At 37.1% G+C, this 24,562-nt stretch overlaps 1 non-coding gene across 2 annotated transcripts in view; it reads left to right on the top strand.

The window, feature by feature from the left end:
- LOC101334078 (uncharacterized) overlaps positions 1-24,214 on the top strand; it is a 40,054-nt gene extending 15,840 nt beyond the window's left edge. For both annotated transcript variants that reach the window (XR_012327219.1, XR_002174347.3), the window contains 3 exons: positions 5,043-5,110; positions 6,887-7,009; positions 23,953-24,214. This is a non-coding gene — a transcript (uncharacterized protein). The remainder of the gene's footprint in view (positions 1-5,042; positions 5,111-6,886; positions 7,010-23,952) is intronic.
- Positions 24,215-24,562: the final 348 nt, after the last annotated feature.

Here is a 24,562-nt window from a genome sequence, read left to right as displayed (position 1 = left end):
CAGCTAATTAGGCAAAACCATAAATATTAGATAGTTGAATAAATAAACATGGAAAACCTAAAATCCACTTTCTATTTTTGAATTTCCTGACTTTCTAAATGAAGCTGTCAAGGAGAGACATGACCAAACCTGCTTTATTTGGTGACAAGTGTATAGAGCAGCCTTTACTAGTCCAACGCTGCTCACTAATTCATTGAATTAGTTAACTTACTATTCTTTTTCCAACAGTGATTACTTCAGAAGTTTTCTGCTCTTTTTAAACTGCCCACATAACAGCACTCTAACATGCTCTGTACATCACAGAAAAAAGGAAGACCACCAGATGCAAACTCTCTCAGTTGCTATCACTTATTCCTTTCCAAACTTACTTATAATGGCAGCCACTAATTTTTAGATTAACTCTGGTACCCCCTTTAACCCACTTTATGAACACTGCTACTTCCCAAGTGTGCTATGCTTGTTCCATCAATTACCTACCCTCCCTTGCACCTTCCATGGCTTCTATACCATTGGTTACAAGTCTGATTGTCTCCAATCCTAATAAAAACTTCCCCATTCTTCTCTTTTATTCCCTTCACTACTAAATTTTTCAAGAAAATGTTCATTACTTATGACCCTTTTTTTTCTCACATCTCATTTCCTTCCTAATCCCTTAGGATCTTATTACTGCCCATAAAATATCATTGCAACAATTATTTAAAAGGTCATTTAGAATCTATTGGTCACTTTTCAGTTCTCATCCAGCTTGACCTATCTATAAAAAGATACTATTAATAATCCTGCTATTTTTGAAATTCCCCCTTGGCTTTCATGAATGCCTACCTTTCTGACTGCTCATCTGAGCAGGCTTCTACATTTAGGACTGCTCCAAGTCTCATTTGCTGGCTCCATTCTTTCTGCCTATCCCACATCCAACCCTTCATAATGACTTCTGAGCCTGCACTTGGTCCAGAGGCGGCTTCCTCCATATCCGTGGTGTCAGTGATGCTGATGGCTCTTGAGTCTATATCTCCAAGCCTGATATCTTAACAGATGGCTGATATTTATTTATTTATTACAGTAGGTCATTGTTGTTTATCTATTTTAAATATAGCAGTGTGTGCATGTTATTCCCCCAAACTCCCAATCTATCCTTCCCCCGCTTCCCCCCTAGTAACCATAAGTTCATTCTGTAAGTCTGTTTCTGTTTTGTAAATAAGTTCATTTGTATCATTTTTTTTAAGATTCTGCATCTAAGCAATATCATACGATATTTGTCTTTGTCTGACTTAATTCACTTAGTATGATAATCTCCATGTCCATCCATAGTGCTGCAAATGGCATTATTTTAGTCTTTGTAATGGCTGAGTAATATTCCATTGTATATATGTACCACATCTTCTTTATCCATTCATCTGTTGATAGACATTTAGGATGCTTTCATGTCTTGGCTATTGTAAACAGTGCTGCAATGAACATTGGGGTGCATGTACACTTTTGAACCATGTTTTGCTCTGGATATATGCCCAGGAGTGGGATTGCTGGATCATATGGTAGCTCTATTTTTAGTTTTTTAAAATAGTGGCTGTACCAAGTTACATTCCCACCAACAGTATAGACATTTTAGATGTCTGATATTTTAACAGTTCAATATAGTTGATTCTTCTACTCTGGCAAATATGCCTCCATAAAAACCTGAAAGGCCAGGTTCAAATTTAAACTTCTTTCAGAGTTCTGGGAATTCCTCCCAAGAACATAACTAAAGGTGAGAACCATTCCAGTCCTGCCCTCTCTCTTTTTCTCCACTGCCTGGCTCTATCCAATACCATGTGGGGCCTCATGTATAGAACCCCATACCTCAGGTGCAGGCTGCATCCATACACTTACAGACAGCTATACTTTGAGCATCTCTTAAGCCTGAGGGAGCACATCGGAAGATGGACCTAATGAGGAAGACTGCACCTATTCCAGAAGTGGATTGGGGGCCATTTGGGCATGGTTTCTAGGGTCTCAGGAACCCAGAGCTGATTTAGCAATGAGTGGTGGACTCCAGGGCACATCCCTCTTAGATCTGTGGATTCCTCATCCCACAGGGAAACATATCCAGACCAGGACCAGGGTAGAGCCCTCTAAATTGTGGGTCCTTGGGCAAGGTCTCCTCTCCAGGGTCCAAGGGTAGGACTGCAATTATTCTCTGACAATAATCTTTATAATGATATTATACTGGTTTATACAATTTTTTTTTTCTAGTCTGAACTTATTTCACCAACGTTATTCTTTCTAATTCTGGTCCTCCTCCCATGGGCCTATGGGCAGAGAAATCAAAGCATCTTGAATCTCATCACCTTCTTCCTCCTCTCATTTGAATGGTCACCCAGTACTATTGATACTATTGGTTCATTCTCTGAAATATATCTAGCCCTTTTCTCCTTTCCAACACTACTTCCACAGTCCAAGCTGAGACCTCCGTTCTCTTTCCTGAGTAGCCTCTCAACTACTATTTCTCTTTCCAATCTCTTGACTCTCTAGTCCATCCTTTAAATTCAACTTATCTTTCAACAGGTTAAATATGATGCATTCCTCCTCCAAATCTTCACTGGTGTCTCACTGTCTACTAAATAAGATTCTTACTACGTCATTATATGCCCTTTGTATATATAATGCCTCACAAATTCCTACTCTGGCCACATTTGCTAACTTACCATGCCAACAGTATCTAAAAACTTCTATATCTTCTTACTTTAAAAAAAACTTTTCTCCCATTAACCTAGACGAACTTTCCCCGTTTTCTTAGTCTATGAGGTTCAGCTCAAAAGCTATGACCTCAAGAAACCTATCCTACCTTACTTTGAGAATTAAATAAATTCTCCCTTTACCTTTAATTTGCCTTGATAATTTCTCTGCTCATCTATCCATCCTTTCTTTCATTCCTCCATCCATCCATTCATTCAACAATGTTTACTGAGAACTTACCATGAACTTGGCACTCTGCTCTGTCCTGTAAGAGTTTTTGCCCTCACAAAGCTTAGACTACTGGGGAAGACAGCTATTAATTAAATAATGGCCCTAAGATATAAGGATAAACTGTTGTGAACTAGGAAAAGAGCTCTGCAAGAAAACAAAGTGTTTTTTGAGAATGTATAACTAGGGTTTTCCTGGGTAGTTGGGATAAGCTTTTCTGAGGAATTGACAGGCAAACTGAGATTTCAAGGACTAATAGGAGTCAACTAGATGAAAAGGGGAAAAGGTAGAGGGAGCTGAGAATGCAAAATCTTCATGGTGGGAGTGACTTTGGCTTATTCAAAAAAATGAAAGAAAGTCAGAGATACTTGGAATACATAAAGCAAGGGCTGAATGAGGTAAGAGTATCTGTTGTGATAGGAAGTGTCCAGATTTTGTCTTTATTCTAAGAAAAATGGAAAACCTCTGAGTTTTAAGTGGGTGACATGGTTTTGTAAAGAACCCTCTTGTTGTAGCAGGGAAATTATCTGAGGATAACAAAAGTGGCTGCAGAGTAGCCAGTTACAAGACTATTGCAATAGTTCAGGTATGAACTGGTGGCTTGGGTGATGGGGATGTCAGTGGTGGTAAAGAGAAGTGTACAGATTTGAGAAATACTGAGATCATAAAATCATCTAGACTTAGTGATGGTTTGAAATGGAGAGTGAGAGAGAGGGGGATGGCAGTGTTTCAGGGTTGTGTATAATGAGTGGTGGTGCCATTCACCAAGACAGGGAACACTGGAAGAAAATCAGTTCTTGGGGAGAAGATCCTTTCACTTTGGGGAAACTTGTGTTTAAGGTTCACTTAAGATCCAAGGAGAAGTCTGTGTTGCTGTATATTTGAGGCTCATTGGCCTAGAAACTTCTTAGAAAATATAGAACATTAGAGGGGATAAGAGCCAAAGACCCATCCTTGAAGAACATCAACAGAGAAAAACCTTTAAGGTGTGAGTTTGTATGTGCAGGGGAGGGAGCTCGCATGGAAGAGGATGTCCCTGCAAAGGAGTCTGGGAGTTTTTTTCTGCCTTGATTTATACATGTTTTGGCTCTGCATGTCACCTCCACTGAAAGTTCCTTGAAGATAGAGAGCATATCTTATTTATATTTATAAGTCCCCCAGCATCTTGGGACACTGTATTTATGAGATGATGCTTGAATTGAATGTTGGTGACTCTTTGACAGCCATTATTTTCTTCCTGTGGAAAAACGTTGTCTTTTAAATCTGGAGTTATTTGTATTCATTTAATGCTTTTAAACTTAATTTAAAACTTCTTGGGCTATGGTTTATGATAATTATTTCCAAAAGAAAAGTTATAATATGTTTCATCCTATTCATAAGAGAATTAAGATAAGGTCATAGTAATATCTTTCTCTTTGTTTTGTTTATAAGCAAAAAGCAGACTTCTGTAATGATTTTTTTAATGTGACTGTCACCAAAATCTGAGACCATCATAAGCTAAAAACATAAAGAAAATCTAGCAAGATTAATTTTCCAAAAGTCATAAACTTCATTCTATGTCAATTCCATTCCAAAATAAGTCTGAAAGGTGATCGTTTTTAACATTTTCAATAACAAAGTGGTTTTAAGTTTAAATAGGTTAGTTTGTACACTTTCCATTCTGTCATTTTTTCAGATAAATGGGAATTTTCTAACTGTGGGGTCACTAACTACATGTCAAGTTAAATCTAAGGAAATACACCACTTTGAAATTAATAACATCTACTTAAAATATTCTCTTGTCACCTTAATCTCCTTTCACAATTTTTAAACACTGATCTTAATGTAAGTTTTCTCCTCTATTTATAATTTTTTTCTTACTCCTTCCTCCAATAGCAAAATTATATGCAAAAGAAGATACCTATTTGAAATCTCTAAAGCAAAATGACATAATGCTTTGCAAAATATTCTGTTGATGAAAAAGATTGAGAGTAACATTATATATGTTTTTTGAGTGGGGCTGAAACTTTTCTTCTCCTTGGTAATTCTTAATTAGATTTATGTAAGAATGTAAATGGTGTGCATTTGCTTTCAAGGTTAACAGTTCTCTGTCCCCAAAGCAGATCAGTGACAAGTGAAGTCGGCATTTATTACCACATTCCTGGCAGAAATTGATAATCACCTATGTCTGGTGAGTAAGTGCCTATTTGCAAAAACAATAGGATTTTAAAAATTCAATCTCCAAGAATCTGTTCTATCTGTTCTTTATGCCTTTTATGTACTTTTTTTCTCATATTTTCAGGTCCTTAAATGTGGAGCCAGGGAACTCATGGCCCTACATTTTAACATTTTGGCTAGGGACTCACTGAGTCAGTGTGAGACTAGCCTTTAATTACAAGAAGTTTTAAAAAAGGGAAAAATCTAGAAGCTACACTAGTTTCATTATCTGTGGCACATCTATTGCAGAAAAAGACAGATTTTAATAGTTAGTGTTTATTGACCTTAAATCTCTGGTTCACATATTAGATAATAATTTGAGGCTTCCACTCACAGTTTGCTTATACTTCACTTTACAAGACTTGAATGGCTCATTGGCTTTTCTTACATGAAATAGTAAACATCTTGACAACAATGTTATTGTTTCAAGCTATTCTGGTCTAAAAAGGACTAATCCTGCTATTCCAGAGAATCTCTGACTATCTCTATTAGTCCAGACCCTCAGGAGATGAATCTCATTACCGAGATTAAAGGACAACTTGAGCAAAGCAACAGATAAGAAAAATATTGAACAAAATATCACATAAGATCATTATAAGTATTAATAAAACAGTACTTTCCACAATACATGGCACAATGCACATAATAAGTATTCAGTTAAAGTCACTATTTTTAAACAGTGAATTGAAACAAAAAGTTAAATTTTATAATAAATTTACAAGTTGTACCTAAAACTAAATGACAGAAGAACGCTAACAATTAAGGCATAGTCAAAGATATTACTAACTAAGGTATCAAACAAACCAAGAAAGCCAATATCAATAATCAACAACATAGAATTCAAGACAAATAATAATGTCTAGGATAAAGGGAGGACCATAATCTGATTTTCCCTTAAAGGAGTAAGCATGGCTCTTATGTTGAGAATAGATTATGATGAGAATAGGATGATAGTGGTGAGTTTATTTCTCCTTCATTTGAAAAAATTCCAGAGGTAAGCATTCCAAGGCTGGTTTGGGAGTCTCACATGATACTAAAGACTCAAGCTCCTTCTGCTATCCCTCTGCTTTACAATCTTTTGAACACTGATTTCATTCTCAAAGTGACAAGGTGGCTACTGGATCTCTGACCATAACATCCACCTTCCAGCAAGAGAAATTAGGGACAGCAAAGTCAACTCCCTTAAAAAGCCTGTCTCCGGGGCTTCCCTGGTGGCACAGTGGTTGAGAGTCCACCTGCCGATGCAGGGGACACGGGTTCGTGCCCCGGTCTGGGAGGATCCCGCATGCCGTGGAGTGCCTGGGCCCGTGAGCCATGGCCGCTGAGCCTGCGTGTCCGGAGCCTGTGCTCCACAACAGGAGAGGCCACAACAGTGAGAGGCCGGCGTACTGCAAAAAAAAAAAAAAAAAAAAAGCCTGTCTGAAAGTACCACCCACTACCTTCCATTTACATTTCATTGGCCAGGTTTTAGGAACGTGGTCACACCTAACTTCAAAGGAGACTGAAAAATGTAGTTTTCAGACAACATGTATTGCTACCCAAATTAATATCAGGATTCTGTTATTGAGCTAAAAAGATGAGCTTGAATATTGGGTAGGCAACTAACAGCCTTTGCTACAAATCCTAGACCACACAGAAACACATTTGGAGGGAAATATAACTTTACAGATATGAGTAGAAATGAAACAGAAAACAAAAAAATAAAATGAATAAGTCCAAGAGCTTGTCTGTTTTTTTCCTTTTTTCAAAGGCAAAGAGAAAAACATCTGACAAGGCTTGACAATGAGAGAGACACACACACAGAGAATGAACAAGATTGAGAGGAAACAGATAAAACATCATGAAAAAAGAGATGATATAACCAAAGTTGTAGGTAAGATTTTTTACATATATGGGAATATCATATAATTTTTAATATCTTGATGAAATTTATGATGTTCATGGAGATGATAAATTTCCAAAACTGAGTTAAGGAGAAAAAAATCTTGTCAATCAATAAACATGAAATTTAAAATTCTGTAAAAGAATTTTCTTCAAAAGGTACATGATTCACTCTTTTATAGACAAATTATTCAAAACTTCCAAGAAAATGGTAAATCTCATTGCTTTTATCTGTTCCATAGAAGAGAGAAAAGTGGAAAATTCTCAATTTATAACATAACAGTGAAATTACCCTATTAACACAATCTAACAAAAGATAGTGACAAAAAAGAACATTTCTCTTCTGAAGATAGATGCACATCCTAAATGAAATAATAGCAAATAAACCCAGCAGTATGTGAAAAAGAGAGTCCAAGTATAATTTAATATTAAGAATCAATACAATTAATTATCCTAATAGGTCAAAGGAGCAAAATCAAAGATCATTTTGATAGATGATCTAAAAGCAATTGATAATTTTTAATAATACTCCTTTTAAGAAAACTCTTAGCAAAAAAGGAATAGGAGAATAATTTCTTAACTTGATATAAATATGTATGGTATCTTAACTAACTGTCATCATGCTTAATGTTGGAATAGGAAGTAATTTCATTTAGAGTTAAGAATGGGGCAGAGGTACTCAGTTCATTGTTAGTACTTAACATCTTTCTGGAAATGCTAAGTAATGCAATCAAAAATGAAATGAGGTCTTATAATACTGGAAAAGAGAGAAACAATTTTTTAAATCTTCAAATAATGTGATTTACCCACATGGAAAAAAACTCAAGAGAACCACCTGAAAAATCATTGGAACTAATAAGTGATTTCATTAAATTGGTCATGTAATGAATTCAATAGCTTTCTTACATACCTATGACAACTACAATCTAAGTTCCTTGATAAAAAAAAAAGTCTTTCTTCACTGCTGAAATTTAGCTCCTAATAAATAAATGGAAAAGAAAATCCATATAAAATAATAAGCAAAATACAGGATATCCAGAAATAAACATTTCTATGGAGAAAACAACAAAAGGTTTATCTATCTCTAGCTATATATCTATCATCTATCATCTACCTACACCTACATCTGTGTAAGATAACCCTAGATTTCAATTCTGCACTCTACACAATTTATAGCAAAATCCCAAAACAATTCTTTCACAGTTGATTGAGTTATAACAAAAATATAACCTCCGTAAAACAAAATTCACCTCTTTCAGTCATCATTTTGATGACATTTGGTAAATAAGCAGAGTAGTGCAACCACCACCACAATCAAAATTTTTAACTAAATTAATCAACTTCTTTAGAATGCACCCCAATTTTAAGGTAAATATTATGAATGTGTACTGCTAAAAATTGCTATCTGGAATTGGAGCCCTGCAAAAGGTGAGAAATAGGGGACAAGAAGGAAAATATTCAGCAAGGGAAGATACTTATGAGCCAATCTGTCTTCTCTTTTAAAGGAGATTCTAAATTTTAAGCGCTATCGGGTTGGGTTCCAGAACTATTCTATTTTTATTCATAGACAGAAAACAGGCATGAATCAGGGATTAGGAAAGCTTATAGGTTATTAGGAAAGTCCTTTTTAAGAAAATCATAGCTATTAGTCTGCTGCTGAGAAAGTTGGGCTCCGTTCAAAGAACCTCTTAATTATCTCTCCTCTTGCTGAAGCTGCAGGTAACATATAGAAAAGAGTGTTCTTCCCTTTAATGAATTCCCAAATGCTGTGGCATTTATTAAGGAAATATTTAAGTAGAGCCATTGTTCAGAGAATATTTTATTCTTTCCTTACTACCACTGTCCCTGCTTCAACTTATTAGTTTCCTAGTGGGAGGTTAAAACAAATCCACAAGAATATATTGTATTCTCCATCTGGCCTTATTCCTTACTTAACTTTATACTTAACTGGTACAAAAATAAAAATAGGTTCAGACCCTAGTGGGTGCTGATTAAGGAAATTCTTAAGCAGGATACATGTTTTTAGCTCTACTAAGATTCTGTTTTCTTAGCCCTTTCACTTAATTGTTGATGTAAGGAAAATTAAAGTTTATAAGTATTCATTTTTTTTCAATGCATATTTATAGCGTATTCAGTACGAATGAGACTTGGTATTCAGTTCTGCGATACAAAGATGAATAATACAGACTTGGATCCTGGTCATATAGACTATAATCCGGGTAGAGGGGAAGATAAATATGTGTTCATACAATGTAAGAAACACCAAATTAGGAAGAACATACCTGATGGGTACTTATCCAGGCTTGGGAGACCAACGTGCTTCCAGGAGAAAATGTGTGGATCTGCCTCTGGGGGAGACTGGGTGAATATAATTGAAGAACAGTAAACATTTTGGTGTTGGAAATAGGCAAAATGCTTTAAATTCTACTCTTCTACTTTTTGAGAAGAGTAATCTTCTGATTGGTATCTGGGGACTTAAAAGTGATTTCCTACAAGTTGCTCAGTCCATCAGTCAAGAAGCATTTATGGTGCCAGTGAATTTCCAAACATTGTGCTAAGCACAAGGGATAATATCATAAATGAGACCAAATCTCTGCTTTCAGGGAGCATATATTCAACTGGCAGGAACACGGGTGCAATGATGCATTTGTATAACATAATCCAATATTCCATTCAACCTTAGAAGCTCAGATTTCTTAGTACTTGGCCACTTGATGCTCATTGTCATGTGGGATGATAAATGTAGACCATGTATTTATCTCAAAGCATTCCACCACCCTATTGAAGATTATATTTCCCTTGTCTATGTTTTCCCCACCCATTTTCCATATCTCTATTACAGCTCTTGGCACAACTAACTTTGTAAGTGAGATTTATTTAATTTCTTAAGAAAAGTTCACAACCACATACAGTCATGTAACTACCACAACATCAGGACATAGAAATTTCCCATCACCCCAAAAAGTTCACTTTTGCCACTTCCTAATCTAATCTCTCCCATACTCACATCCCCTGCAACTGATCTGATAACTGTTCCTCTAGTTTCACCTTTTTTATACAGCATCTAGCCTTTAGTGTCTGGCTCCTTTCACTTAGTATAATGCTTTTAAAGTTATATTTTATTTATTTTTCTTGCCTCATTGCACTGGCTAGGACTTCCAGTACAAAGTTGAATAGATGTGGTGATAGCACACATCCTTGACTTGTTCTCAATCTTAGGGTGAAAGTATTCAGTCTCTCACATGAAGTCAATTTTTAACTACAGTTATTTCAGGCTGAATCTTCCTTTTATTGATTCTTCAGGAATCATTTCTATGGAGAATGTCTCACAGTGGCTCATTTGACATTGGATGGTGCCTCTCCCCCAGCTTGATACATACAATACACTCCTCAGCTTCTGCACTCTGTGGTATACACAGGCTTCTTGCTGCTGGGATGTCTCACATTTCTCAGCAAGCTCTCTAGGACTTCCTTTAAAACAAGCTTTGGGCCTGTTCTCTTCCATTGGGCCCTTCTTCAATCCAGGGGAAACACATACAACTCCCACCTGTCATCACCTTGCTCACAGTGTTGTCATTACTCTTTCCGCCACCAAGACTGTCTTATAGATACTGGTCAACCATGCCACCCAAGTTCCAGGATTCTTGAGCTGGTTCTCTAGATGGTCTGCTTGAAACACCTCTCTCATGGCTTAAATGAAGGAAAAGCAACACCCAATCCTCTCCCAGAGGGAGGGCAAGGAAAGCGCCAAAAATTGCAACAGCTTTCTCCAAAGACATTTGTATCTTTAAACTCAGGCATTTTATTCCCTTGAGTGAGTGGGCTGAAGACCATAAAACTGGGTTTGGGGGGGACCTTTGAAAATCTTGCATAGAGGGGTCAAATGACATTTTTGCAATGTCAGGATATTTTCCTCTATTGCTTTATTCCTTTGGAAACTTTAGTTGACAGAGAGGCAGAACAAGTCCCATTTTATAATGTATTACAAGTGAATTAACTGATACCAAAGGTTGACCTTCTAACTTCAATTTGTATTTATCTGACTACATTACACTATATCAGTTTATTTTCTATACATGATGGGCCAAAAGAACCATGTTTGTGAATAAGGACAGCAAATAAGGAATAGCTATGTACATATACCCCTTTTAATCACTGCAACAAATTCCCATTATTTAGGAATTACGGAGGAATTACTAAATAAAAAAACTGCAGGTGAGATTATGTAAAATTGACAAAATTGCAAAGAGTCAATATTTAGCAGTAAGGCAGAGTAAGATTCGTAGTTTTAAGACTTTTTAAAAAGTGAAACCTTGTTTTGAAGTGAAATCTTTTTTTTTTTGTTAATTCAATACGTGTTTATTAAACTCCACATAGGTACCGGGAAGAGTGTTAGAGAGTGTAAGTGCTCATGGGAGCTTCCATCCCCAAGGGAGCAAGAGACAATAAACAATTAAGTGAATAAGTGAGCATGCTCATTTTGGGTAATGACACATATATAAAAAATAAAATAGGGAAATATGATATAGAGTGAGTAGGCGTGAGAGTGGGGTATTTGGCTAAACTTGAAGACCTCTCTGAAGAGGTGATATTTGAGTTGAGATAAATAACAAGAAGGAGCAAGCTCCGCAAAGATATTATGGCAGCTTGTCCTAGGCAGAGGGAACAGAGAGTAAAGATGCCCTCAGGCAAGAATACACTAGGGAAATTCATAGACACAAGGCCAGTGTGACTGTAGCATAATGAGAGGTGGAGCACAGTAAATGATGAAGTCAGACAGCAGCCAGTTCAAGAATCTTGAAGGTGATGATAAGTCATTAGATTTACTCTAAGTGCAGCAGAGAACCTGCAGCCTGGAAACAACGTGTTCTAACTAATGAATTTAAGGGATCATTCTCTCTACTGTGCAGAGATTGAATTCTAAGGAGCAAGAATAGGAGTTGGAAAGCCAAGTAGAAAGAAGGCTATTACAGTGGTTCAGGTGAAATATGGTCATGACGGATTAGGCAATGATCATGGACAGAAGTGGATGGACAAATGGTATATATTGAAGGTAGAATTGCTGGGACTTGTTTATGGATAAGACTTGGAATATAAATGAAAGAGGTGAATGACTCCTAGTCTTGATCAATAGATGGCTGATTGAGAAGACTGAATCAGAAACAGTTTTAGGGATCAGCTCTGTACAAGATAATTTTGAGAAGCCTGTTAGATATCCAAGGGAAGAAATCAAATATGTATTTGCATATGTATCAAAGTCTAGAGGCCAGTGTAGAGATAATGGTTAGAGATACAAAACTGGGACTCATTGACATCTCAGTGACAGTCAGGGAACTAGATAAGATGTCTTAAGGAAAGAAAGTGGACTGAAAAACGTCCAAGGATCAAACTCTGAAACACTCCAACATTTATAGGTGCAACATAAAATTTAGCAGCAATGAGGTAGACTAATAAGATGAAGCCACTGAGGTAGGAGAAAAACCACGTCAGTGTCCATCATAGAAACGAAAAGAGTAAAATGTGTTACAAAAGAGAGAGTGAGTGGTCAGCTCTAGTCTAATGTTTCTGACAGGTGAAATAAGGACAGAGAAATGACCATTGGAACATGGATGCCAATGACAACTGTTTGAGCTTGTATAACCAACCAGAAAGCAGAGTCTGAAACAAAGGCTACAGTGAAAATAGTTTATTTTGAGACATGATCCCAGGAACTAGGAGTGGAGGAATGGGAAGAGTGAAGCAGAGAAGGAAGGAAAGTCAATACAAGCATACATTAACCTCATCATCACTGGAGACTCAATTGTCCTAGAATCTTCTGAGAAGCTGTAGAACATGCCTTAGAACTGACTGCCTATGGGACACAAAGATCATTCTTTGTGATCTTTGATCAAAGGTCATGAGACAAAGGTCATCCATGGGGTGTCCATTCTTCATACTTCCAGGTGTTTATAAACTCCACTATTGAGATATGCTGCACTCAGTATAATCAAAGAAGTGTCAGAACAGAAAAATAGAGATACAAGGTACAGCAGAGAAGCGGTATTGCTAGATTATGCTTGCAAAAATCTGGTTGCTAACAACAATAATTGGAATTAAAAGTGAACATAAAAGATGTAAGATGGGGAATAAGAAAGTCTGATATCTGTTCCTTGCATCATTCAGGACCTTCAAGATAATGGTTGACGTTAATTTCTACAAAAGACAATGCTGAAGGGTTAGTTGAGCAAGCTGTAGTTCCCACTGCTGCACCTGGGACTGAGGCTGTGATTTATATTTATCAACAGCTTTCTCTCCCACCTATTCTATATTCCCCTTACCTTTGGCCAGCCCTTCATCAAGACTAGGCTGTTTGCTTTAGTAGTGACTCAGACCTTCATCCCTACAGGGTCTGAGTCTTTAATTGCTTTGCATCTGTTTGGCTGTGGTTGCTGGATTTGCCCATTTAGAGGTATTACTGATCATGGAAGTAATAAGAAATACTCCTGTGAGTTCCCTGGATTTTACATATGTTCTCTTCTGTCCTCATTACGTGTTAGCAATCCTAGGTTCTAATGGTAATCAGTTATTCCCACCAACATAGTAACTTCTTTCTTTGTCTGCTGACTCATTCACATAGCAAGGCTGAACTGACCAGTTGGTAGCAGTCTCTTCAAGTTCAGCAGAATCCTTCCTGTGTTCTCTGTGGTAGCATCTTTTCCATTTACCCAAGATCCAGGATTTTGAATCCTACAGAAACCAAGATTACAGGGGGCAAAATGTATATTCTGCAATTCCACTCTTTGATTCCCAGGTTCATATTTCTCACAGTTCTGGAGACTGGAAGTCTAAGATTATAGTGCCAGCTTGGTCGAGTTCTGCTGAGAGCCTTTCCCTGAGCTGTGGACATTTGACTTCTTTTTGTAGTCTCACACGGTAGAAAGGGTGTGCTCTTCATCTCCTTATAAGGGCTTCAATCCCATCCCATCATGTGGGCTCCATGTCCATGACCTCATCCAAACCTAACTACTTCCCAAAGTCCCTGCCCCCCATATACTATCACAATGAAGATTAGGCTTTGATATATGAATTTGGATGGGGGAGACACAAATATTCCATTCATAGTATGCTGGAACAATGGATATCTTATATTTAAAAAGAGGAAAAGAAAGCAAGAAAAAAGAACTTCAATTCATACCTCACACCATATACAAAGATTAACTCAAAATGGATCACATACTCAACTGTAAATTCAAAATCTATAAACATTCTAGAAGAAAATATAGGAGATAACCTAAATGATTCGTAAGTGATTTGGGGTTAGGAAATAATTTCCTAGCTATCACACCAGGAAGATGATTTACAAAAAGTAAAAATTGATTAATTGACTTCATCAAAATTAAATCATCTTCTCCTCAAAAAGACATTGTTAAGAGAATGAAAAGTTAAGCCATAGACTGGGAGAATAAATTTGCATATCATTTATCTTATAAAGGACTTGTATTATAATATATAAAGAAGTCAAAATTCAGTAAGAAAATAAAAAGACACAATTAGAAAATGGGCAAAAGATTTGAGCATACTCATCACCAAAGAAATTATATGGATGGCAAATAAACACATAAAAAAATGCTCAATATCATTAATAATTAGAGAAGTGTAATTAAAATCTCAGTAAACTACTACCACACACCTACTGACATGCCTAAAATTAAAACGACTCACCATACCAAGTGTTGGCAGGTATACGGATCAACTGAAACTCATTCACTCCTGCTCAAAAACAGTTTGGCAGGGTCTTAGAAAGTTAATTCTATATCTGCCATATGATATAGCCATTTAACTCCAAGGTATTTACCCAAGATAAATAAAAGTATATTTCCATAAAAGACTTGAACATGAATATTTATAGCAGCTTTAAAAGCCTCAAATTGGAAAAAATCCAAATGATTATCAGTAGATAATATAATAAATTTTCATATATCCATTCAATGAAATGCTAATCAGCAATAAAAAGGAATGTTCTAATGATGCCTACAACGACACCGATGAACCTCAAAAACAGTATGCTCAGAGAAAGAAGAAAGATACAAATACTACAATTTGATTTCACCTATATAAAATTCTAGAAAATTCCAATTAATTTGTAGTGGTAATTAATTAGTAGTGGCAAAAAGCAGGTCAATCGGAGCCTGGAGAAGGGTGGCAGGGAGATGCAGGAGGGGAGAATTGAAGGGCAGTGAGGAACTTTTGGAGGTGATGAATATGTTCATTATTTTGATTGTGGTTGTGGCTTTATAGAAGTATTCATGTGTTAAAATTTACCAAATCATGCACTGTAAACAAGTTCAGTTTATGTATGTCAATTATAGCTCTATAAAGCTAATAAAAAGAGAGAAGTATTTGGTATAGGTAAGACGTGGTGCTGCTGAGTCGCACATGTGCTAAACTGTTTGCTCAAAAATAACTGGAGAAAGAAAGATGATCCAAAAATATGAGGCCCATCACAAGAGATGTCTGATGTAATGATAGAGTGTGAACAGAGAAGTCCAAACAGTAGTGTAGGCAGAAACTTTTTTTTAATAATAATAGCTTCCAATTATGTAATGTTTATTTCCACCAAATAAATATTTCCACACATATATTACACACATAGATATTAGTAGTACCATTTCCTCATAATAGACCCAATGGTAGATAATATTATTATCTTCATTATAAAGATAAGGAAACTGAGAATCAGAGTGTTAGCTGATGTATTAGACACATACAGAGAAACAGAACCAATAAGTTTTATATTTAATGTTTATATAATATATAAGAGAGATTTATTATAAGAAATTTGTTCACATGATCATAAAGGGTGACAATTCCCAAGGTTTTCAGGATGAATTGGCAAGTTGGAACCCAGGAGAGCCCATGGTGTAGTTCTAGTGTCTCAAGGCCAGCTGTCTTGAAACCCAGGAAGGACTAATGTTTCAGTTAAAATCTGAAGGCAGGAAAAAGCTGATGTCTCAGTTCAAAGGCAGTCAGGCAGGAGGAATTATCTCTTATGAGCAGGAGGGTCGGCCTTTTTGTTCTATTCAGTCCTTCAACTGATTAGATGAGGCCCACCCACCTTAGGGAAGGGCAATCTGCTTCACCCAGTGTATCCATTCAAATGTTAATCTCATCCAGAAACCCTCTTGGACACACTCAGAATAATGTTTGACCAAGTATCTGAACACCCTGTGGCTTAGTCAAATTGGCACAAAATTAACCATCATAGCTAGTGAAGACTGAAGTATTTATTAAAGAAGTAAATAATACTTTTGAGAACTATCTGTGAAGGTAAGTTTAGCTATAGTCAGTTATAGACAGTAGCACAGAGAGATGAGGAGGATAAATCCTAGCATTAAGAATTTTTATTTGAAGAGAGTAAATGTTAGTACATGTATACGTGTTGAGATATGATCCAGAAGAAAGGTATAAAATTATGTTTCAGAGGAAATGATATAAATGCAAGGGAGAAGTCTTGGGAAGGGAAGACACTGAATTGATTCCATGATGAGCTAATAGGTTGAGACCCTGCAATAGAATTGCATTCAAAGCCTATTTAAGTTCAGGACACATCCTACCTTTCTGATCTCATCTTTTATCACTCCCCATTTCACATTAAAAACTATTCTAAACACACTATGTTTTCCATTCCTCTGGTACTTTGCTCTGTCTTTAACCTTGTATAAGAACATCCATCCATCATATAGCTCCCATACAGTGAATTCTACCTCATTCTTCAAAACCCAGTTCAAATATCTGTGCAGCTTCCTTCAACGTCCTGAGATCAAATCTGTTACTCCTGTTATTATTCCTCTTCATATGACCCCTGCTAGCTCTGATCACGTTACATGGTGATGTTTATTTCTACATCTGTTTCCTCCTCATCTCCTTGAAGACTGGGCAATATATTTTCCTTTTTAATCCCATTATCAAGTGCATTATCCACCACAGTGTTTATTCTCAAAACATATTTCAATGGGTGAAAATATGAATAAAATGTAACTGTCTCAGCTGAATTTCAGAGCATATTTACATGTAGAAAGAACTTCAAACATTTGATAGTAACTCAGTGGGGAACCGCTATATCATGTCAAAACTTGCCTCCACAAGCACACAAGAGTATAGAGTGCAAAACGCCCAAGGCCAATAAGACAATATCCGTAGGGTTAAGACTAGCACCTAAAGCACTGCCTGATCCCTTTGGGCAGTGTACAGTCATTGGCTTTGTCCCCCCCGTATCAGATGACCCCTGATGATGGCATGAGCATCCCTAGGCTATTGGTAATTTTGTTGAGGGAGGCTGTGTAGTTTCCACTGAGCTATGTAGAAAGATGAAATTGAGCGACAGAGACTAAAGGACCTGCCTGAGGCTAAAGAAAGAGTCCGTGTTTGAGTTCTACACGCCTGACCCCACTTGTACATTTGGAACATAACCCTTTTTACTTCAGCAGAGCTGCTAAGTTTAAGCACTTATGGTAATAAAGCAGGAAATATAAATGCTTTTCCCCAGTAATAGGTCTTTTCCATGGGTATCAATTCTCTGCTACAATTTCTCTTCAACAAGCTGAGAGAACTAATGAAAGGTGTTCTTCTTTCAAATATATATATATATATATGTATGTATGTATATATATATATATATATATAAATTCTAAAGCAAGCTTATTCTGGTATACCATGCCCAATGTGAAACTTAACACTTCTTATTTGAAATTTATAGCCAATTTCGAATCTGCTGTTGCTGCTGTTTGTTCCCCATCCCATTTCTCTGGGCTAGCAAACCTGTAAATAGTTTACATGTGGGTTCAATTGTTTGGTCTATTTCCTTGTCAAATTTTCAGGCTTTGAGCCTTCTAAAATGGCAGAAGTAATCAGAATTGAACTTGGGAAATGGGAAATGGTGCTTAGCAAGGTGTTTCTGGAAACTTCCCTCCCATCCCCTTATTCTTTCCCTTTATCACCAAATTTTCTGCAGTTAAAATGTCCTTGGTATCTTAGAAATGTGCAGCCTCCCATTATAGGGGGTCTATTTAGCAACTCTTCCTTAGTGTAATGGCCCAATCAGATCCTGAGTTTGTTTCATTTCTTTTATAGTCAAAACTGTCTTTGTATATGCCTATATTTAATGGTTTTCTCTCGGGACTCAAGTAATTCATACTTCGTGTGACGTAACTTATTTTTATGATGTGTTTGGTATAAATAGATTTTTTTTTCTTCTCTGCTCCTCTAAGACGATGACAATTTGATTTTCCATTTATGGTAACATTAATGTCATCTCCTGGAATTTAAGCACATCATTTCTGTCTAGTTTCTAAAAGCAATCTCATTTGCCAAGCATCCGATTGAGTGCAGGTTTTAAACACAGACCCAGAACCACAGACATCAAGGAGAGCTTTGGCTGAGTAACCAATCACAGATGAAGGGTGAGCAAGAAATCCTCATGACGGTGGGCTTCCCTGGTGGCGCAGTGGTTGAGAGTCCGTCTGCCGACGCAGGGGACACGGGTTCGTGCCCCGGTGCGTGAGATCCCACATGCTGCGGAGCTGCTAGGCCCGTGAGCCATGGCCGCTGAGCCTGCGCATCCGGAGCCTGTGCTCCGCAACGGGAGAGACCACAACAGTGAGAGGCCAGCGTACCGCAAAAAAAATAAAATAAAATAAATCCTCATGATGGCCTTTCATCTTTGTCACGCTCCCAGTTGATAAAATGCTTCAGAAAGTTATAAAACTGCCTCTACCTACACATATAATGGTACATGTTAGATTTTCATTTTAGGTTCTATGAACCCCATCTCATTAAAGGTCCTCGTACCATATTAGTTCGAAAGGCATAATCCTTCTTAAAAAAAAAAAAAAATACCTAAAAGCTTCCACTGCTTGTCATTAATGATACCCATAAATTCCTTCCTACTGCCAATATTGCTGTCAATCAGGGAAATTAGTGCAAAAGAAAGTGCTGGGCTCAAATAAAGCAGACTGGGCCTGGAAGAGTTCACTCCAGTTCCATTGTTCTTAGGTACCATGCTGCTGCGAACATAATAGCAATGAAGCTGAATCTCTGACATCGTGCATTTTAACTAGAATATTTTGACATTCTGTTTTACTTGTTACACTCGTGTCTAAGGGAGAAAAAAGGCGATTCTTTCTATTTTGCACAAAAAAAGAATATCAGTTTTTAGAAGTCACTATGCAAAGACTTAGTCAAATTCAGTTTTATAGAATCCTATACACCTACAAAAAAATGCCCCAGAAACACATGACCTATGTTAGCTCATCGTTTTTATTTAAACTCTTCTTTCCAGCCGAGATCAATCCATCTTCTCCCACTGACTCTATAAAATACCTCTACCAAATTTCTTTGGGTATTCCTGAGAAAATTGGGTTGGGCACAGGGAATTTTTGAAATCTGATGAAAAATATTTATGGTTACTTAATGCAAATATTGGAATATCATCAGTACCCTGATGATACTCTGTACTACATCTTCTTTTCATCTATTCTGACAGTGTAGCTTTAGAGCTTACTCAGTGCCTGGCTGAGCTAAGGACTCACATGAAAGCTGACTGGCTGAATTTCAAGCTAAATAAAACAGAGGTGAGAATCTTGAGGGTAAAGGGCTGAGAAGGGGGCTGGGGACATTATTTAGAGAATGTTTAAACCTGGGGGTTTTCTTACTAACAACTGTGCTCCAAAAACCTTACAACTCAGTGAGGATCATGCCCTGTGCTTGACCCAGAGAACTTTACTGATCACCTAGACATTGTGAAGCAAGCTGAGGCCACGGCAATTTTTCATGAGCGAGCCTTGCCCACACTTCCACTATCTGGTAATTGTCATTTTTTCAAATGATGCCACCACCAGATTGTAAATTCCTTGAAGGCAGGGTCTCTGATGTTCATTTTTTAATCTCTGAAGTCTAGTGTAATGCCTGGCATATAATAAGAAGAGGGGAAGGGAGGAAGGAAGGAAGGAAGGAAGGAAGGAAGGAAGGAAGGAAGGAAGGAAGGAAGGAAAGAAGGAAGGAAGGGAGGAAGGAAGGAAGAAAGACCCTGGTTAAGTCAATAAGTGGTTCATGTTAATCTTAACCTTCAGTACTGTAATAAAAGAAATGTTTTGATTCTAACTGTAAAAGAAGCTTAATAAGGTGTATTACAGCTTCAGACTTAAATAATGGCTGGGACAGCAGAGACAAAATAGAGCGTTTGTGCTAATCTCCTTCAAGTGCCGAGATAGACACAGCCTCACACAAGGATGCATATAGCTTGGAGAAGCCGATGAAGTCTGGATTTCAGCCCCCCCTCGGCCCCTTAGCCATGAGCCCTTGTGCAGAGGGCAACCTGAAGCCCCATAGATTTACCAAGAACACCACCTCCTCAAAGCCCCATCTTACTGATCTTTATAACTCAGCAGAGAACTGTTCTTTTCAGATAGGAGACTGATTTAATATTAATAGATCCTCAATGGCTATTTAAGCTGCTGTGCCTATTGCTATCCTATGCTTATGATTCTTAAATTCCTAATATTTTCAGTTATAAATATGTATTTGTGCTGTAGAGCAGTTTATCTAAGGAAGCAATTGAAAAAATTAAGTAAGGACTCTGCTCTGATTTACCAAATGAGACCTCTTGACAAACCACCTTGCTTACAGACAGTCAAAATGAAATGCTGGGACACTTCAATAATGAGCCAACAAGCATTTAGCTGAGAATTTACTATAAAATTAGCTATGTTCCAGATTAAAGAAAGCTTGTGAGTACCTGGGAGCAAGCAGTCACAGTGAAGTGTCTCATTCTTTCATGAACAGCATTCCCAGTGTGTCCTTGGTTCTTGGCATACTATGTTGTACAATACTGCTTTGAAAAACAAAGGATGGGTGATAATCTGAGAGATTTCTAATCATTTCAGCTACTTACAGCAGACACACTCTGTTTTGGATGCTATGAGCAAGTTAGCCCAACTGAAAAGAACTTTTAAGTACTTTAATCCACTGTACAAAAAGATAATCTTGAGGATGTAGCCCCTGCCACATGGAAGAGTTATTTACATAGTTCAAGGTAGTGCTCAAATGCAGAGTGACTGGGAACAGGTATCCAGCTACAAATAGAATTCTCAGGTTCAAGTGGTCTATGTAACTCTCCAAAAGAAATCTAAGTAATGATTTAAATAACCCATAGAAAGAGATAACTTTTGTATTGCAAGATGTGCAATACAGTTGACTGTAATTTTTATTTTAAAAAAACCCCACAAAATAAATATAAGGTAATTTTAGGGAAATTAGAAAAAAAGAAACAAATACACAAAGGAAAGGAAATCAAAACACCTATGACCCCGCCATCTAGATGTAACTACTATGATAGCTTTGGTCAATATCATTCCAGGATATTTTCCACCCATCAGTATATGCTGTTATGATGAAAATTGTTCAAACTCTACGTACTATTCATAATCAGCACTTTAAAATTAATGATATACCATACATATTTTTCCGAGTGAATAAATATTTATGTAGAGCATCATTTGTTACTATAGCTGTTCTTGTACCATAGTCAGTTATTTTTCTCATATATATGGATATATATACGCACATCATCATGTATTTTGAATCAGTACACAAATTATTTCTGAACATTCAAAGAGCATCCGATTGTTCAACATCATAAACATTCCTTTAATAAACATTTTTGTAGCTCAATCTTTGGGTACAAACCTTACCTTTTCTTAGGATAAATGTAGAAATGCTGGATCAAATATAATCCATACTGTAGCAGAGAATTTGATTTATTCACCAGAATCCATGGTCTCCTCTTCCTCCTAGATGCAGCCAGACTGCCTTTCCCTCCTTCCACTGCTCTTAATGTGACCATGAGTCTGAGGTTCAACCAATGATAGTGCAATAATGACCCATATAAACCGCTTATGCATACTTCTCCATACTCTCTTCCCTTTTCGGTTGTTCGGAATGACAACGATCCCCAGGACAAGGTTGGAAGTCACATATTAAAGGTGGTGGAACTTCTGTTAGCTTGGGTGTCCCAGTGACTGTAGAGAGGGTCTCTGCTCACATGTTTACTGCTCCAACACTGCACCATGTACAAAAAATAAGCCTCCACTGTGTTGGAGCTATTATGTGTTTTGGAAGCTACTTGAAACTCTAACCAATACATACTTTTTAAAATTTTATAACATTTATTGTCATAATGACATCCAAAATAATTTCCTAATTTGTTTTACAAAATTGACAATACAGATTTCATTATCTTTTGAAAACTCTCTATCAAGTGACAAAATGTCCTGTATTCTAATTTGCATCTTTTGGTTATTCATGACATTGAATGCTTTTTCATATACTCATAGGTAACTGCATTTGAAATAAAATGATGAATCTTCTTTTCTAATCACTAACTATCCTAAAAGTAGTGGTTGTAGTCAGATTGACTTTCAGCAAACTGGAAATTAGAAAGTCCAGCAAATAGATCTTCAAATTTTAAAGGGAAATATAGAAGTTATATTATTAATTTATTTAAAATCTTCTTATTTTATGGAGTGAAGGTGATGAAATTATTAGTCTATATAAGACTGTAAGCTTAACATAATAGCATAAGTTATGGGAAAATACATTTCACATATTATTGAAATGCTCATATCATTAAACATTTTATTCAAGGCAGAATGGAAAACTGGATGTCAACTACAACTTTTTCAATTGAAATAATAGAACTTTATTTTATTTTATTTACTTATTATTTTTATACAGTACATTATTAGTTACCTGTTTTATACATATTAGTGTAAATATGTCAATCCCAATCTCCTAATTCATCCCACACCTTCCCCCCCCAACTTTCCCACCCTTGGTGTCCATACGTTTTGCTCTCTACATCTGTCTCTCTATTTCTGCCTTGCAAACTGGTTCATCCGTACCATTTTTCTAGATTCCACATATATGCGTTAATCTACGATATTTGTTTTTCTCTTTCTGACTTACTTCACTCTGTATGACAGTCTCTAGGTCCACCCACAACTCTAAAAATGACCCAATTTTGTTCCTTTTTGTGACTGAGTAATATTCCATTGTATATATGTACCACATCTTCTTTATCCATTCATCTGTCGGTGGGCATTAAGTTGCTTGGAAATAATGGAAATTTAAAGCACTGCTTGCTAATTGTTCTTTTTTTCAATCTCATGGGCAATAGTTAAGTGTGGTCTGCTTGAGCACACACAGATCTCTCACTTAAGAAAATACTGGCAAAATAAAACTAATTTATAAAATAGTAGAATTTTAACTAGTCCCTCTCTGCAGTATTTCCTGTAACCTGATGATCTTCCTTTCTTTAGGACAGTCAAACCACTGCTGCCCTTTAGCTCTCAGAGCCTCAAGGCAAAAACAAACTGGTTTTGAAACAAACTTTCAAAAGCCTAGCCCTGAGGTTGCTAAGCATTTACCACACTTAGATGAGACCAGAGTAAAACTTTCCCTCTGCTCCCTGAGACCAGATCTTGCCCTGGTACAAAAAAAAGGCAGCAAGGACCTTCCCTGAGTGCCTGCAGGTTTCTGAGAAGGTCTGGGGGAATCCCATAAACCTTCCCTTGGACAGGTTTGACAACACCTTGGTAAATCCAGGACACAGAAAGCAGAAGAGGCCCATAGCCCTTTACTAGGGAGTAGAAAGAATCCTAGACTAGAGATGACTTCATAGAATATCTAGGCCAGAGGTTACAACTGGCCCATTTATAGGTAGAATAAAGACTCCCTAAAGGTATCCATAATCCTGATCCCTGGAATCTGTTATGTTAACTTACACGGCAAAAGGGAATTTCCAGGTGTGATTAAAGTTAAGGGGCTTGAAATGGGGAGATTATCCTGGACATGGGTCTGTTCTAATCACACAAGTCCTTAAAAGTGGTTAACCTTTCACAGCTGTGGTCAGAGAGGCCTGTGACAACAGAGAATGGGCCAGAGAAACATGACATTGCTGGCTTTGAAGATAGAGGAAGGGGCCCATGAGCCAAGGAATGTGGGTGACTTCCAGAAGCTGAAAAAAGCAAGGAAAGAACATTTTCCCAAGAGCCTTAAGAAAGGAACACAGCCTGCTAGCACATTGATTTTTGTCCAGAAAGATCCATGTCAGACTTCTGACCTACTGAACTGTAAGATAATAAATTTGTATTGTTTTAAGCAACTGAGTTTGTGATAATTTGTTAAAACCACAAACGAAAACTAATATAGCTGTCCACAGGCTACATATGGCCTACTGTTGGGAAATTTCACATAAAACCTTATTTCCACTTTCTTGAAAACGATCTGTGAATATTGGTCCACATTTTGTGCACAGAAGCAATCCACTGCAATGGAATAATGGTACCATCTTCCAACAAGCAAGGTGTTCTGTAGGTCATGACAGTCTCCATTACACACCTACCTCAGGTAGATTATCCATTGACCCATCTAGCTACTACAGGTCTATGCATATGAACTCAAAATAGCCTGGCATAATTGACCAGGCCTTAGTATTATGGAAGAGCAGTAG

The sequence above is a fragment of the Tursiops truncatus genome, chromosome 17, assembly GCF_011762595.2.
Source record: "Tursiops truncatus isolate mTurTru1 chromosome 17, mTurTru1.mat.Y, whole genome shotgun sequence".
Lineage (NCBI taxonomy): Eukaryota > Metazoa > Chordata > Mammalia > Artiodactyla > Delphinidae > Tursiops > Tursiops truncatus.
This window is presented reverse-complemented; position numbering and strand designations above follow the sequence as displayed.